Here is a 16,422-nt window from a genome sequence, read left to right on the forward strand (position 1 = left end):
CTATTCAGGATCAAGCTCCTGACCCCAAAGGGTAGCTCGGGACTCTGTTTTCTCATTTTAAATTTAAAGAAGGTAGTGGAAAAGCACCAGGTGCAGGGGACAGAAGTTCAAACCCTGGCTCTGAGAGTCCTTCGCTGTGTGACCTTGTGAGCCTCCACGTGTTCTCATCTTACATGAGGACACTCACACCGGCCTGCCTGTAAGGATCAAATGTGTACGAAAGGGCTTCGCATCCTGTCGTGAGTCAACTTGTGCCCTCCCAAAAAGATACATGGAAATTCCAACCCCCGGTACTTCAGAATGTGGCCTTAGTTGATGTTTATTTGTTGGGAGAGAGAGCAAGAGAGAGAGAAAAACCAGGGGAGAGGCAGAGAGTGAGGGGGAACCGAGAATCCAAAGCAGGCTCCACGCAGAGCACCTGACATGGGGCTCGATCTCACGAACTGTGAGATCGTGACCTGAGCCGAAGTCAGATGCTCAACCGACTGAGCCACCCAGACGCCCCAGAATGTGGCCTTATTTGGAAATAGGGTCTTTACAGCAGTAACTGAGTTTAAACAAGGTCATTTGGGTGGGCCCTCATCCAATGTGACTGATACCCTTATCAAAGGGGGAATTTGGACAGGACGGACACACGCAGAGGAAAGACGGAGGAGACACAGGGAGAGCGCTGTGAAGGCTGGAGCCTCGCTGCCGTGAGCCGGGGAACTCTAGGGCAGTCAGGCTGGCAGAGGCAAGGCGTGGTCCTTCCCCTGCAGGTGACAGACGGAGCACCGTCTTCTGGCCTCCACAACTGCGAGACGATACGTTTCTGTTCTAAGCAACCCCGTTTGTGGTGCTTTGCCACAGCAGCCCCAATGCCCTCCGTTTTTTCTGGGGATACAAACACCCCACCCCGCCCACGAACCCTGTGAAGAGACCCAGGCTCACAGAGGCGCCATCGGTGGCCGCGTCACACATCAAGCGGGTGCAGTGCCAGGACTCGAACCCAGGTCTGCCTGACTCCAAAGTCTGTGTTGCTCTGCCTGGCGGCAGAGGCCGAGGCTGGAGGCCAGGCGGCCGGGGAAGCCCGGAGCAGCCCAGGAACCGGGGCGCCGCTCTTCAGCTTTGCTCCGCGGCCTCTCCCCGTCCTCCTCCGCACCCCTGCCTGCCTCCGTGGCCGTTGGGTCTCACGGCCTGGGCCACAGGGCACTTGGAGGGGGAGATGGCGGTTAGTGGCTCACTGGTGTCAGAGCCAGAGCTCCCGGGTTCCAGTCCTGACTCCTGCTGTCCAGTTGTGTGACTTGAGCAAGTCACTGCCCCCTTTGTGAGCCTTGTCTTTGTGAAAAGGGACCAGGAATGGATCTCTGCCTCGTGTGCAGGGAGGTTGTGAGGTCAGGCACGGGAACAAGTTCACAGGATGCTGTAACTGGGGCCGCTGCCCGGGCGGGATATAAAGTCGTGCCTGAGGCCACGAGGGTGCTGTGTGCCACACTAGCTGATTGGTCTGGTCTCACCCGGGGTGGGAAGGCAGGTGGGTCAGATTTAGAAGATTCTGAAAGCTCTGAGATGGACTGGGATACTTCGTGGTCATATCAAGTGCTTTGTGCCTCATTTTTGTTTTCATGCAGTTTTCACAAGAGCTCTGCAGAGGAGGTGATGTTGGTCCCATTTTATAGATGCGGAAACTGAGGCTCAGAGAGATGAAGTTTGCCTCAGGTCACACAGGCGGGAAGGGCCAGGACCAGGGTATGAGGCCGGGCCTAACTCAACACACCCGTGCTCTTTCTGCTTCACAGAAGCTCCTTCATGCCAATACCAGCCTGATGGTTGGCGAACACTGGGCCGGGGCCCGGAGAAGGGAAGGAACTTGTCAGAGGCCACACTGAAGGGCCGGGGCCAGACTCAGGTCCAGGCTTTTCTTCTTCTTCAGAGAGCAGGGCCGAAGGGCAGCTGCCCATGCACTTAGCAAACCTCGATCGGTCTAGAGCCTTCGGCCGCCCGTCCTGGTGTGGAGGAGGCAATGTGGGGCCATCGGGCAGAGGCATCGAGGCTGGCCTGAGACATAGACCAGAAGAGGGCCAGAAGGTGAGGTCCAGGCAGATCTCTGCCTACAGCGTGGTGCCCCAAGGTGGCTCTGTCAGGGGAGGCCTCAGCCGGGCTGGGGGTGCCAGGCCAGTGTTTCTGGCCCATGATGACGATGGGGCGTTGTGTCTGTCCCAGCCCCGCTCGGTCCCCCGGGGCAGTAAAGGCCCCATGCCTCCTCACTTGCACTGCCGCAGAGAGAGAGCAGGAGAGAGAATGTCTTGAATGCTGCTTTATTGCAGTAAGTTTGTCGATTCAGCTCATTACATTTCATTAGAATTATTTAATTAGAATCTTAATAAAAGAGTAAAGCAGGAAGGAGGCAGAGGAGCGGAGGTGGGGAAATCCGTGCTGAGCGTGTGAAGTAGACCCAGCTGGGGAAGTGGGGCGGCAGGAGAGGGGACTGGTCCCGCTGAGGACACCGGGCATGTGGAGAGGGGTCGGACCCATTTCCCGCCCTCACGGGAAACGGACAAGACGCCAGACAGTTACAAGGCCCAGCTCTGGGGACTCCAGTGGGGGAAGCAGAGATGACTGTGCCGGCCATAGAGGGGGCGTCTGGCCTGGCGTGGGGTTAGAAAGGCTTCCTACAACAGAGATGCCTTCGGTGACACCTGAATGTTGAGTTGGAGGTTGGAGTTTTACGAGGAGGGGAAGGGCTTGAAGCAGGTTTGGAGAGAAGGCAGTGACTTTGAGGCTCCTGGGCGGGGTGGGGGGGGGGCAGGGCGGAGTGGAGTTCTGGAGCCAGGACCTGGAGCTGGGTAGCTGGGCTGGTTCCCCATCCCAGTGCCACCACTGGGGACTCTGGCAAGTTATGCCACCCCTCTGAGCCTCATTTTCCTCATCTGTGGAGGGGGCAACAGTGGCACCTACCTTGAAAGGGCTGTTCTGTGATTAGATGAGTTGATAGGTGGCCAACGCTGTGTGCATTAGCTGTTAGCATTATCATTCTTCTCCCTCCTCCTCCTCCTTCTTCTTCTTTAAATGTTTATTTATTTATCTTTGAGACAGAGAAAGAGAGAGAGAGGGAGCGATGAACAGAGGGAGGGAGGGCGAGAATCCCAAGCAGGCTCTGCACTGTCAGCAGAGCGGGGCTGGGAGCCCATGAACTCGGAGATCATGACCTGAGCCAAAATCAAGAGTCGGATGGTTAATGGACAGAGCCACCCAAGTGCCCCAGGATTATCTTTCTTATTATCCAAGTGGAGATTTCCAGGGCTGGTCAGGTATGCGCATCTGGGCGGGAACTTGGCTCTGGTAGTGAAGCCACAGGTTGTGGGTGGGCACCCTAAGACGGGGTGGCGGGTACAGGTGCCACCCATCATCTCCACTCCCTCTTTCCTCGTTCCCTGAAGGCCCCATGTTGTTCAGAGACCTGCCCTCCACACAGCCTGTGCCCTTCAGGGCAGCTGACCTGACTCCAGCTCCAGAGCGGGATCTGGTGAGACTCCGCCAGTCGGGTCATGGCACTCCCCCAGGTTCCGGTGCTCAGCGAGGCTGAAAAGCTGACCTGGTTCCGTGGTCGGGGGAGCGAGATTCTCCCCCTCTCCGTCTTCAGGACATACACCAAGAAGCACGTGGCCCCACTGCCACCCCTTAGGGAACCAGACCTAGCAGGAAGCCTGTCTGTGCTGGTATCCCACCTTTCCAACTGAAAAAAAAAAAAAAAAAGGGAGAAAGGCGCCGATTTGTAGCGTTTGTGGATTTCCACGGTGTAAATATCCCCTTCAGGGCCAATTGCAAGCTGCCAACAGGACGTCCCTGAACGCAGGGCCGTAGAGCACCTGCAAGCCCGCCTAAGCCAGCTCCAGCACCGCTGGATGAAGCCGACCCCGAGGCAGGCAGAACTGAGAGAGAAAAGCAGGGGTGCCCCGAGGGCTCTGGGAGCTGCTGGTGACTGTGCCCTGCCCAGGACCGCCGCCCGCCCCCCCCAGCTTCCTCTTTCCCAGAGTGTTCAGTCACCTGCAGCCAAATACATCCCGTGTGCTGCAGGGTGCGGAGCGAGAAGGGACCCGGGGACCAGCCTTGACCCGTGGGCGTTAATGCGGCAGAGGAAGAGGAGGCTGTGAACCCAGCTGCCACTGTAGTTTGGCAATGCCAAAGGTCATGTTTGCATTCAGGTTTCCTCACACTTAAACCTGCTGCAGTAAAAGATAAGAGAATTTCCTAGCCCGGCTGTAAAAAAAAAAAAAAAAAAAAAAAAAAAAGAAGTTCCTAGGCTCCAGTCCATGCCCGCCCGGAGCCAAGAATTTAGGGATGGAAGCTGTTATTCTTTTCATTGTCCAGTCTCATGGAAGCGGCCGCCCGATCTTTAAGGTCTCTGTGCCGTTCATGTGTTCAATGGCAGGAGCAATTCAGGCCCTCCAAGCTATGCCTTCAATGGCACTTTTTTCCAGATGGCCACAGGCCATAATGTAATTCATTAATTTAATTTAATTAGCTGTTTCACCACGACATACCACAGCCTGCTAGATTCTCGTCCCTGGATACTAACTGGATTTTTGCTACCTTCAGTCCCAGCTAGACCAGATAATTATCTTCCCCATTTCCCTGAGGGTGTGTTGTCTGAAACCCACCCCCTCGGACCAATTTCTAAACCAGTCAAGTTTTTTTAGGTGGAAACAACAGAAACTGACGCTCACTGATTTAAGCAGAGCAGGAATTTGCTGGAAGGGCACCAGCCGGGCTCAGGAAAGGGCAGGTGGCGGAGGAGGCTGGCAGCTTAGGACGCGTCAAGGGGCCCCTGGAGATGTCTGGTTTTGATGCTGCTGCCGGGGCCCCCATCGCTGGTGTCACGGCCTGGGCGCAGCGGCTGTCCCCCACGAATGATCTCCGCTGTCCTCTGCAGCACCGTAGTCATCCCCAAATCCAGGGCGGGCTCCTGACTGACGAGTCAGGTCACATGCCTGCTCCTGGCAGATGGGGCGAGAGGGTCAGCCTCGGCATTGGGACGACAGCTGCCGCCCTATAGGGTTCACCCCATGAGGTAGTCCCCCAAACAAGCAAAGGGTTTGAATGCCGAACAGGGAAGAAAGAACCCATAAAACAGAAAATGCACGGGGCGCCTGGGTGGCGCAGTCGGTTAAGCGTCCGACTTCAGCCAGGTCACGATCTCGCGCTCCGTGAGTTCGAGCCCCGCGTCAGGCTCTGGGCTGATGGCTCAGAACCTGGAGCCTGTTTCCGATTCTGTGTCTCCCTCTCTCTCTGCCCCTCCCCTGTTCATGCTCTGTCTCTCTCTGTCCCAAAAATAAATAAACGTTGAAAAAAAAATTAAAAAAAAAAAACAACAGCAAATGCTCCCCTTGGCGAGGCACCGTGCTAATATTTTGCCTGCCTTACCTTTACTCTTTCTCAGTTCTCTTTTGAAGGGTGTTCCTTTTACCAACCTCATCTGACAGCTGGGGAGACAAGCTCTGGGTTTCTTCAGCATTAATAAACCTGGATTTTCAGGGGGTGCTGTGAGGACCAGGCAGGACCATGGATGCTAGACGGCTCAGAGCCAGGTTTCTAGAGCAGTTGTCTGAAATTTAGGCCAGCCTTGGGCTCTGGGCCTTGCACAGGTGGAAGGAGCCTATCCAGTCTGGGCACTTCCTTTTTTTTTTTTTTTTTTTTGATATTTATTTATTTTTGAGAGAGAGCAAGTGGGGGAGGGGCAGAGAGAGGAGGGGACAGAGGATCCAAGGCGGGCTCTGTGCTGAGGGGCTGACCGGTGGCCTCCTGCGGGTGGCCCAGGTCTCCCCCAGCAGACTAGGAGTTCCTGAATCTGAGATGCTCTCCCTCTTAGACTGGGGGGAACCTTCCAGTGACGTGACACCTCTTCCAACAGGTCAGGAGGTTGTGTGCGCAGGGCTGTGTCTCCCCCCTTGGATTGGAGCATCTCAGGGTGGGATGTCTCTTCCCTCAAACCAGGCAGGGCTGAGTGTTCTCAGAGGTCAGTGTCCGCTGAGCCATGCAGATTGGGACTCACGGAACTGGATGGAGCTTGAGTACCTTGAAGGGGAAGTTGAGACCCAGGGAGGGGCAGGGACCTGCTGAGTTCATCCCCCCCTGGGAGCAGCAGACTACTCATCATCTCCAGGAGGATCCCAGGACTCCTGCCTCCCAGCCAGGAGGAATTCGGGTGACAGGGTGAGGTGTGGCCTCCGGAATGAAGCTCCCGGAGCCAGGCAGGAGGAGGCAGCCCTGTGGGGCCCCGGGCTTGGCCCTAAGCTGCCAACCCCGCCCATTGGAAGTGCCTCCTGTTGTTCTGTCCTGTACATCTGAGTCCTTGGCCAGGCTCCTGGGTGATTGCCTCATCCCACTGAGGCCAACAGATGTGCACAGCTGGAGGAGGGGCTGCCCGTGGAATCCAGCCCTGCCCGTCATGGGCCTGGGCCGCAGGAGATGGAAATCTGGGTTCTGGTCCTGGCCGCCATCTTTCCCTGGTTATGCGGCCCTGGGCAGGGCCATGGCCTCCCTGGGCTTCAGTTTCTTTTCTGTCTAATGAAGGAGGCTCTTTGTCCGTACGTCAGATGTTGACTGAGGACCCACGATGTGTCGGCTCTGTGCTGGGCCCTGGGCTCGAGCCAGACCCAGTGGTCCCTGCCTTCAAGGAGTCTATGCTCCAGGGGGAGCTGACATTGAGCATCTGTAGTCAGTTTAATGAGCAACCTGATTACAGGGGTATTAACAGCAAACAGTTCCATTTTTCTGCAGTCACTGGCCCCAACTGTTCAGTGGCAGATCCCAGGGTGTTGTGGTCACATTCAGTTATTACACGGCCATCTGTTTGAGATCCTAATCCCAGGGGCAATTCAAAGCTTTCCCTTCCTTTGTTTTCAGATAACAGACTTATGGGATATGGAGTGTGTGTGTGTGTGTGTGTGTGTGCGCGTGTGAGTGTGCACGTGTGTGTGTGTGCAGCATGGGTGGGGGAGCAATGGGTTCTCCAGTACCTTAGAGGATTTGGGAGTACACAGTCTTGTTCTGGGATACTTCCCGCCCCTTCCATTTTTTTTTTCAAATTTAAAATTAAATTTTTATTTTTAAAAATTGAGGTAAAATATATGTAACATAAAACCTATCATTTTAGCCATCGTTAAGGGGACAGCTCAGTGACATCACGTACACTCACAGTGTTGAGCAGCCATCGCCCCCGTCGATCTCCAGAACTTTTTTTATCACCCCCCAATAAACCCACCTCCATTTTGAAATAACAGCCGTATCGAGATACCATCCACACAGCATGCAATCCACCCGTTTAAAGCGTACACGTTAGTGGGTCTGTGGTATGGTCACAGCGTTGTGCAGTCCGCATTACAAACCGTTTTCGAGCATTTTCACCGCCCCCACAAGAAATCCCCTCTCCATCGGAAGCCCCCCACCCATCCGCCACTATGGGCTCCTCACCTTACCCAACTACCAGTCTACATTCTGCCTACGGTTTGCCTGTTCTGGGCATTTCATAGCTACGGAATCATACGCTATGTGGCCATTTCTGCCCAGCGTGGTGCTTCCAATGTCTGTCCGTGTTGTAGCACGTGTTGGCATTTCATTCCTCCCTCCCTGTGTTTAAGGCCTAGATGCAGGGACTGAGGGGATCAGGGCTCAAGAGGCAGGATCTCCATGTAATCTGCCATGACTGGACTCCGCTCTGTGAACCCCTCCTGCTGGCTCCCAGTGCCCTCAGTGTGGCAGGTGTCTGAATGCTGGCTCTCCGCTGGGCGTGCACGTGTGCTCTTAGGTCCTAGGGAGTCCTGGCCTCCACAGCCCCTTGATGTGGGTGTCTGGCTCCCCCATAGCCTCCTCTCCCCAGCTCCCCCCTGCAGGGATCTGCCCCCGTGGATCCTGTCACGGGGCCCTTGTGCGGTGGGGTGCCTTCTTGGGCGGGTACCGAAGACGGCACAAGCCCAGCTCTCCTCTGCGATGCCTCAGGACATGGCAGGTGTGCAGGCTGCCCCATTTCCGGTCTTTTCCAGCCTACCATTCCTCTCTGCTTCTCTCCTGCCCCACTCAGGTGGGCCCAGGTCAAGTCTGCCCCACCAGCAAATATCCCCAGGAGGGAGCTGCCACCCTGGCCTCCTAGCAGGGAGTTTCTTTTCTTATTTCCATAATAACGCGTGATGTTCTCGGTGCCTCTCCCACAGGCTTCTTTGGGAGGAGTCCCTGGGTGAAAAGGGGCACCCGGGCAGGGTGTCTGTCCTGTCCCCTGCCCATTCCCTCTCTGGTACTGCCTTTCCCTAGGAACCTGCAGGGGTTGGGACACGAGCAGGGTATTGGTCAGTCTCAGAGACAAAAGAGGCCAGGTTGGCAAGAGAAGGGTTTTGGTGCTGTAGCAGGCCTGGGTCCTGGTCCCCACACTGCCTCACTGGGCTATGTGACCCAGGATCAGTCCCTTCCCTCTTTGATTGTCAGTCTCCTTATTTATCAAATCCTCACCCTTCTTGATTTAATTTATTCCCGGGGCGCTTGGGTGGCTCAGTCGGTCAAGCATCCGACTTCAACTCAGGTCATGATCACAAATTTGGTGAGCCCGAGCTCCGCAGCAGGCTCTATGCTGACAGCTCAGAGCCTGGAGCCTGCCTCAGATTCTATGTCTCCCCCCCTCTCTCTGCCCCTCCCTTACTCATGCTCTGTCTCTGCTGAGAGCCCAGTATCCAGTCCAGGGCTCTTTATTCTACACCTGGTGATCCTCCTCCCAGGGGTCTAGGCAGGGCCTGTCCTAGGGGACTCCCGGTGGGCAGTTGGCGCAGGGGCCCAGATTTCTGTAGGCTGGTGGCACTGGGCTCTCATGAGAGTCAAGCTGTGGGGAGTGCAGCCAGAGCCCCCTCCTGCTCGCTGCAGCCACCTTTGTGCCTTCCTGGGAGCTAAGTTTGATTTCCCTGGGGCCCCATCTGATCTGTGCAGACCATTCCCTGCAGACACCAGACCTTAGCCGTGCCACAGCATTCCCAAGGGTCTCATACCTGGATCCGTCCTTCCCACATGTGTGTGTGTGTGTGTCTGGAGCGCAACACTGCTGCAGTGCAGGTAGCCTCAGCTGGGCTGACGGCAGGGTGTGTCTGTCCTCACAGAGTGTTTCCTGCCTACTCCCACCCTGGGCAGGGCTCAGGCTCCAGACCTGAGGGGCTGGGAAGCCAGAGGCCTGACAGTCTTCAATCCAGTCTCAGACGCAGATTCACATCCCCGAGCCCCAGGCCCAAGGCTTAACCCTGGCTCTGTTTCCAGGCTAAGACCCAAACCTGCCCCTAGACTGAGCCTTGCCCCCACTTCCGTGCTAAGCCCTGATCATAGTCCCAGACTGAGCCCTGCTCCTGGTTCCAGACTGGGCCCCTGGCCTCATTCTAAAACTGAGCCCTGACCTTTTTTCCAGCCTGTTCTTTGACCCTAGTTCCGGGCTGAGCTCTGACCCAATTCCAGACCATTCCCTGACTCTGGTTCCAGGCTGAGTCCTTACTATAAATTAAACTCTAAACCTGGCCCCCAACTAAATCTTGGGTCTGGCCAGAAATTCAATCATTATTCAGCCCTAATTTCAGTCCTGCCCTCTGTCCTTGGCCAAACCGTGACCGTGGCCACAGACTGATCTCAAATGTCCAAACAACAAACCAACCCTTGACCTAAAACCTAACCCAAGCGGGAGCCAGGATCTCTTCAAATGGCAGAGTCTGCTGGAGCTAGAGGGGACGTCAGTGTCTCGCTGGGCAGAGCTGCAGGGACCAGGCACAAGGGCACAGAGGAGAGAACAGAGAATGACAGCGGCCATCTCAAAGAGAAGAGTGACAAGGACTGGCATCCAGATTGAGAGTGGGGTACAGGAGGGCTCTGGATTCGGAATGCACAGCTCTGGTTCTAATCCAGGCTCTATCGTTTGTTGTAACCTTATTTGGGGTGAGTCCACTGGCCTCAGTGAGGTTGTTTCTTCATCTTCAAAGGGACCCAGCTACCTTCCTCCTGGATTATGCAGCTCCTGAGAGCACTGTTTCCCATCTTGCCCTTAGGTTTTTACATACCGCCCCCTCTGCCTGAACCACTGTTCTTTCCTTGCTCGTCCCTACATCCCCAAGGCAAAATGCCTGTTCCTCCAGGAAGTCTTCCTGAAGCTCCTTGTGATGGACATAAGATGCACCCTGCAGATCCCCCTTCAGCCCAAGACTCGGTGCCCTGGGTCTGGAGTGCTGCCCGCAGACAGCCTGCACCCTTCAGCCTGCACTCATTCCGGGCTTCCTGCATCCGGTGACTGAGTGATGACTGAAGGCTCAGAATCTGAGAACTCCTTCCAGCCATCCCAGCCAACTCAGGACAACTCTGAAGGGCTCTTCTCACTCCAGTGCTCCCCTAGGGTCAACTGAGGTTCTTGGGCCAGTACTGGGGGTCTCCCCGTTCCCCCCACCCGGTTTCCTGCCCCTCCCTTCCACAGGTGTTGATCTCAGAACCCTCCCTGATAAGCACCTACATGCTCACCTCCGGCTGAGCCTCTGCCTCCAGAGAACCCAGCCTGGGACACCCCTAGTCCAAGTCCTAAGTTACTCCCATGGTGCGTGGTCATAATAATTTGACACCAATAATTGACCACATAACAATAATTTGGTCACACTCATAATAATTTAGGGTACTTGTTTCCTCTCTGCTTCCACTAAAGTTGCCATGCAGGGGGGCGTGGACACAAAGCCTTAGCACCGCTGGGTGCAGGTAGAGATCTCCTGGGAGGAACAGAGAGGAAGAGAAATGGTGGAGTGTCCACAGCCCCCTGAACTCTGAACTTCCTTGGCATGGGTCCTCAACATGGTCAGTGTCCAGCAGAGAGAGGCCAGCCGCAGCCAGGGGGGCTGGACGTGCAACCAACTCCAGGAGAAAGGACCAACCCCACGCTGTTGGGCTAAGAGGAAGGAGGGGACACGCAATTTCTCTAAGTAATAAGAAATGACATCAAAGGATGTCTGGACGTGAGCCGCACCCCAAGGACTCTGGGAGAGCCTCGAAGGTCTCGGCACCCAGGAACACCGCTATCTGCTAAAGCTGACGTTCGCTGCTCCTGGTGGGCTTGCCTGGCATCTACTGGGTCCAGCCAAGCCGGCTCTCCGCCAAGATACACGCCTCATGAGGGTAGGAGCTGAGTCTGTCTTGTTCCCTGTTCGATAAATTGTATGCATGCCATATGGATAAATAAATGAACAGATCAATAAGTAAGGGATGGAAAAGCAATTTACAGACCTGAAAAATTATGCAAGGCAGAGGATCACGGGGGGAAGAGTGCTTCTTCCAGGAGTTATTCCTTAGGAAGGGAAAAAAAAAAAAAGTCTATTAATAGACCCGATTAATAAACATTCAGCCAAGGTAAATGTTAACAGGAAGTACCTCTGCAAATGTTGGCGGTCTCCCCGGCAGGGCTCAGGGTAGGCTGGCAGGCAGGCGAAGAAGGCATCCTCCCCTTCTGTTTGCCCAGGGCGGTATCCTTCCTAGGGGAGCCTCCTCCCCGAGTCCCAGAGTGTGGGCCGCAGCCCAGGCTTGCAGCTTCCTGGAAACTTACACTGCTCCCGCTACCCCGGCCCCTTAGATGTTCCCTTGAACACGCCAAGCTTGTTTGTACCTCATGGTCTTCCCCCTTGCCACTGTCCCTCTTCCCCTCACTCCCTTCAGGTTTCTGTAGAAATGTCACCTCCTCAGAGAGGAATTTCTTGACCCCAATCGAAAATAGCAGCCACTGTCCCCATCGCTGTTCCTCTCTCTCTCTCTCTTTGAAACATTTTTAAAAAGTTTTTATTTATTTTGAGAGAGAGCCAGCCCGAGTCAGGGAGGGGCAGAGAGAGAGAGAGAATCAGAAGCAGGCTCCGCACAGTCAGCGTGGACCCTCTGTGGGGTTCGATCTCACAAACTGCAAGATCACGACCTGAGCTGAAAATCAAGAGTCTGCTGCTTAACCAACTGAGCCGCTAAGGTGCCCCCCTCTTTCTTTTTTAAATGTTTGCTTATTTTGAGAGAGGCAGAGACAGAGACAGAGACAGACAGACATTGAGAATCCCAAGCAGGCTCTGGGCTGTCCGTGCAGAACCCAACACGGGGCTCGATCCCACCAACCGTGAGATCAAACCAAGAGTCAGACACTTAACCAACTGAGCCACCCAGGTGCCTCCCCTGCTCTTTTATTAAAATTCCCTAATTCTGTTTTAATTTATTGCAGGGACTTATGACAACCTGAAGTTGTAGACATAATTGATACGGTTTTTAAAAATAATTATTTAGGGGCGCCTGGGTGGCGCAGTCGGTTAAGTGTCCGACTTCAGCCAGGTCACGATCTCGCGCTCCGTGAGTTCGAGCCCCGCGTCAGGCTCTGGGCTGATGGCTCGGAGCCTGGAGCCTGTTTCCGATTCTGTGTCTCCCTCTCTCTCTGCCCCTCCCCCGTTCATGCTCTGTCTCTCTCTGTCCCAAAAATAATAAACGATAAAAAAAAAATTAAAAAAAAAATAAAATAAAAATAATTATTTATATTTGTCCAACTCCCCTCTCTAGAATGAGGACAGGGCCTTTTTCTGTCCCGTTCACTGCTGTATTTGCTTGAGCAGTGCCTGGCCCTTGGGTAAGTGCTCAGTAAAACAAAGGAACAAATAAGTGAGTGGTGACCTGGAGAGTCCCTGTCCTCAGCCAGCTCCCCTTCCAGTAGGCAGCGAGCCAGGCAGTTTCTCCGCTGCAGGCTGGGTGACGTGACGGTTACAGTGGGGACAGCATACAACCCTGCTGGGAGGTTTCCCGCACGAGGCCACATCTGACCAAGACCTGAGAATTCTCCAAGCGAGGGTGAGGAGGAGTGAGTTCCGGGCAGAGGGAAGCAAGGACAGGTTCAAAAGCCTGAAGGCGAGAGAACACCCGGCAAGTTGGGAGAAAGTAAAGAAATTTTGTGGGACTGGACCAGAGTGGGGAAGGGGAAGGGATACCGTAGAGACTGGGGGGTGGGCCAGGCAGGGGTCCCCCCACGAAGGATCTGGAGCAAACACTAAGCCTGGAACGACATGACCAGCTCATACTTCTGCACACCACTCACAATTTTCAGGAATTGTGCCACATCCGGCATCTCTCGTCCCGGGGATCAGTACTGTTCGCGTGATAGTTTCACTTTGCTCGTATACATTCACTTAAAAGGGAAGCCCTTTGTAACACCAACCTAATTTGTACCAAATATACAAAGTGACAGGAAAGTGAAACCTAAGGAAAATGAAATACCGTTCCGTTGCGTCGCCTGCTTGAGGCTCTGATTCCAAAGTCTACCTTCTCTTGTTAAAAAGGGAGATCAAAGTATCAGCAAGGTCCCGAAGACACAGTAGCAACAGGTGGGCCTTTCTCCTTGACGTGATCATCAGAAAGAGGCTGCAAAGGGAATATCTCTCTTGCTTCGTGATTCAGTGTTACTTCAAGCTGTGTCTGGATTTCTTCTGAGATGATTGTATAGCTACATAAAATAATTTTATGCACGACCACGTGTACAATTTCCACACATTGAGAAACTCACTGTAAACCTTCAGGTGTCTTTGACTCATTGGGACTATGGAAGATGAAATGGGGTAAATGGCCAAGAAAATGGAACAAACCAATCAAATTTTATCCCCCAACTCTTTTTACATTAGAAAACCCACCGGGGCGCCTGGGTGGCTCAGTCGGTTGGGCGTCCGACTTCGGCTCAGGTCGTGATCTCGCCGCTCGTGAGTTCGAGCCCCGCGTCGGGCTCTGTGCTGACAGCTCGGAGCCTGGAGCCTGCTCGGGATTCTGTGTCTCCCTCTCTCTCGGCCCCAACCCACTCGCATTCTGTCTCTGTCTCTCTCAAAAATAAATAAACATTAAAAAAAAGAAAAGAAAAGAAAACCCACCCACCCATCCAACTACCCGGGAGTCCACATGCCCACGCCTATGCCCACCCACCTTTTTGCATGTCTGCTAGCCCACTCACAGATCCCATCTCCTCACCTGCCTTCTACCTACCTGAATATATGCACCTGTCTCATCTGCCAAATGTATGCACGCACACCCTCCACCCAAATATTCTACTGAACATTCCCCACCCATTTCTTTGTCTACCTATCTGTCTACTATCCAGCCAGCCAGCCAGCCATCCACCCTCTGCCCACCCACCCACCCACCCACCCTTCCATCTATCATCCCACAAATTACATTTCACACACACTGTCTTAACTCCTGGTTCTGTTCTTCCTGAAATAGAAACTGTGGCCACACCACTTCTACTGAGTTCTGACTCAGGACTCATTACCTCTTACAAACTTCAGTTCTCCCTGAGCTGCCCCTTGGGTTGTCCCACTTATTTTTGCTGTCCCTGACCTCTTCCCCTTATACACTCCTCCCCACTGTGTGTCTTATTTTCCCATAAGCTTACCAGGTGGTGTTCTGGGTTGTCAAAACTGAAAGGGACTGCAGCGACCACTGAACCCAAAACCTTCAGCTTCTAGATGGGAAGGCCAAGGTCCAGAGTGGGCAAAGTCACAGGGTAAGCCAGTCACAGTATTAGGAAACTTTTCTTTCACAAGATAAATCCTTTGTCCCCACAAACTTCACATGGATTTCCAAAATGGCAGGGCTTGAAGCGTCCTAAGACATCCTAAGAGTGGAAAGCCACTCGAGGACATGGGCTTCACAGAAGTGGGGGTTGTAAGTGGTCTCGTCTCTGAGTCCCTACATCCCTATTCAGCTAGAGGACAAGACGATGTAAGATTTTGTTTTCGAACAAAGGGTTTTCCTGCTAAGAAACAAAGTTTAAATCCTTTGTTCTTATCCAATGCCCTCATTTTATGGACAAAGAAATAGGTTCAGAGAGGAGAAGGTTCTTGTCCAAAGTCATAGAGCAGGTAAGAGGCAGAACAGGTTTGCTAACCAAGGTTTCCTGGTCTTGTCTTTTTCCTTCGCTGAGTATCTGCTGACTTTAGAGAGACTTGAGTTGTGGTGGCCTGGGGAAGAGGGAATGGCCATTCTTTTACCCCAAGAATTCCCACACCTAGGGAAGGCAAGCCAGCCCATTTTCTGCTTATGGGCTGAGGACGTATTACATTAAAAAAAAAAAAAAAAAAATCAAGCGTGGTCCTCTGGACTCCTGGGCTCCCTTCACTGGTCCCTGGTAGCCAAGGGGAGGCAGGCAGAGGCACCAACGATACCCTAAGCCCTTCATTTATGATGGTTCTCTCTCCTTAACAGCTGTCTCTTTGCTCTACAAAATTCTCCCTGTTAAAGTTATGAGAACTGAGCATACTTTGTTCACTATGATTGTGGGTTTTGCCAGCGAAATTGATAATCCCTCTTGGGACAGACATGAGATGCTTTCCTCCCTCGATACACACTATGAATTGCTCTGTGCTCTCTGGGTAGCAATGTCAGGGGCCTGTGGACTCCTCTAGCTCAGCTGTATTTGAAACTCAGCCTACTGATGTTCTCTGGGAGCTGGGGCCAAGCTCCACGGCATTCGACCTTGTCCTGAGACCTCCCACCTGCGCTGCCTGTCACTCGCACTTTTCTGGGCTTGTCAACATTTGCTGAAGCGTCACCCTTGTTTGTCTGTAGGTGGGGGTGGAGGTGGGGGGCGGGCTTTATGCCTTGCCCCTGGCCTTTTAACACAGGTTCACTGGTCTTTGCCTAACATCCTGCAGCTGTTAAGATCAGACTCTGGAGTCAGGCTGCCTGGGTTCAGGCTCCAGCTGCCCTGTTCATGGGCTGTGTGCCTTTGGGCAAATTACTTAGCCTCGTTGGACCTCAGTTTCCTCATCCATAAAACGGAGATCTGAAATAATAGGAAGGTCAGAGAAGATCTGACTGGGATCTGAAGGAAGAGGAGAAGGAGAGGAGAGGAAAGAGAATTGTGGGCAGGAGAGAAGAGCATGTACGAAGACGCTGTGGCAAGAGGAGGCAGAGCGATTACTAGGGACCGAGAGAGTCGGGATGGTAGAGATACTGTAGCTTGGCTTGCTCAGCATCGTTTGTGGTACAGCCTTCCTGTCCTAGAGAGACCGAGGAGCTGGGCTTCTGAAGCCAAGCCCCCCGATGTGACTTAGGTTCTATCACTCAGACATACCGTGGACATTAACGCAGTAAGGCAGGGGCCTGTCTCTGAATCACAGGCAAGGAGACTTAGGAGGGATTTGTTTTTCTGCAGCAGCCGTTGCAGAGAACTCAGCGCCCTAGACGCTCATTTGCGATCGTAGAAGAGCTTGGGGCACCCACTTTCTTGGGGAGGGGATCAGGGCAGAGTTCAGCCCCTGGGGTCAGCAGTGCTGGTGCCAGCCTCCTGATTCCCCAGCTCGTTGATCAGAGCAGAGGCTGCGGTGTCGATCTGGGGATCGTTTCTGGAAGCTCAGCCTAGAGCCGGCCTCTCCAGCCCTCCCGACAGCG

At 53.8% G+C, this 16,422-nt stretch overlaps 1 long non-coding RNA gene across 1 annotated transcript; it reads left to right on the forward strand.

Moving 5' to 3' along the window:
• The first annotated feature begins 855 nt into the window (after nucleotides 1-855).
• On the forward strand, nucleotides 856-3,726 carry LOC121023452 (uncharacterized). Its single transcript, XR_005787399.1, has 2 exons — nucleotides 856-2,067; nucleotides 3,076-3,726. It is a non-coding gene; the product is annotated as an uncharacterized LOC121023452 (long non-coding RNA).
• The last annotated feature ends 12,696 nt before the right edge of the window (nucleotides 3,727-16,422 follow it).

Source organism: Herpailurus yagouaroundi, unplaced genomic scaffold (genome assembly GCF_014898765.1).
Source record: "Herpailurus yagouaroundi ecotype Mexico unplaced genomic scaffold, PumYag 77, whole genome shotgun sequence".
NCBI lineage: Eukaryota > Metazoa > Chordata > Mammalia > Carnivora > Felidae > Herpailurus > Herpailurus yagouaroundi.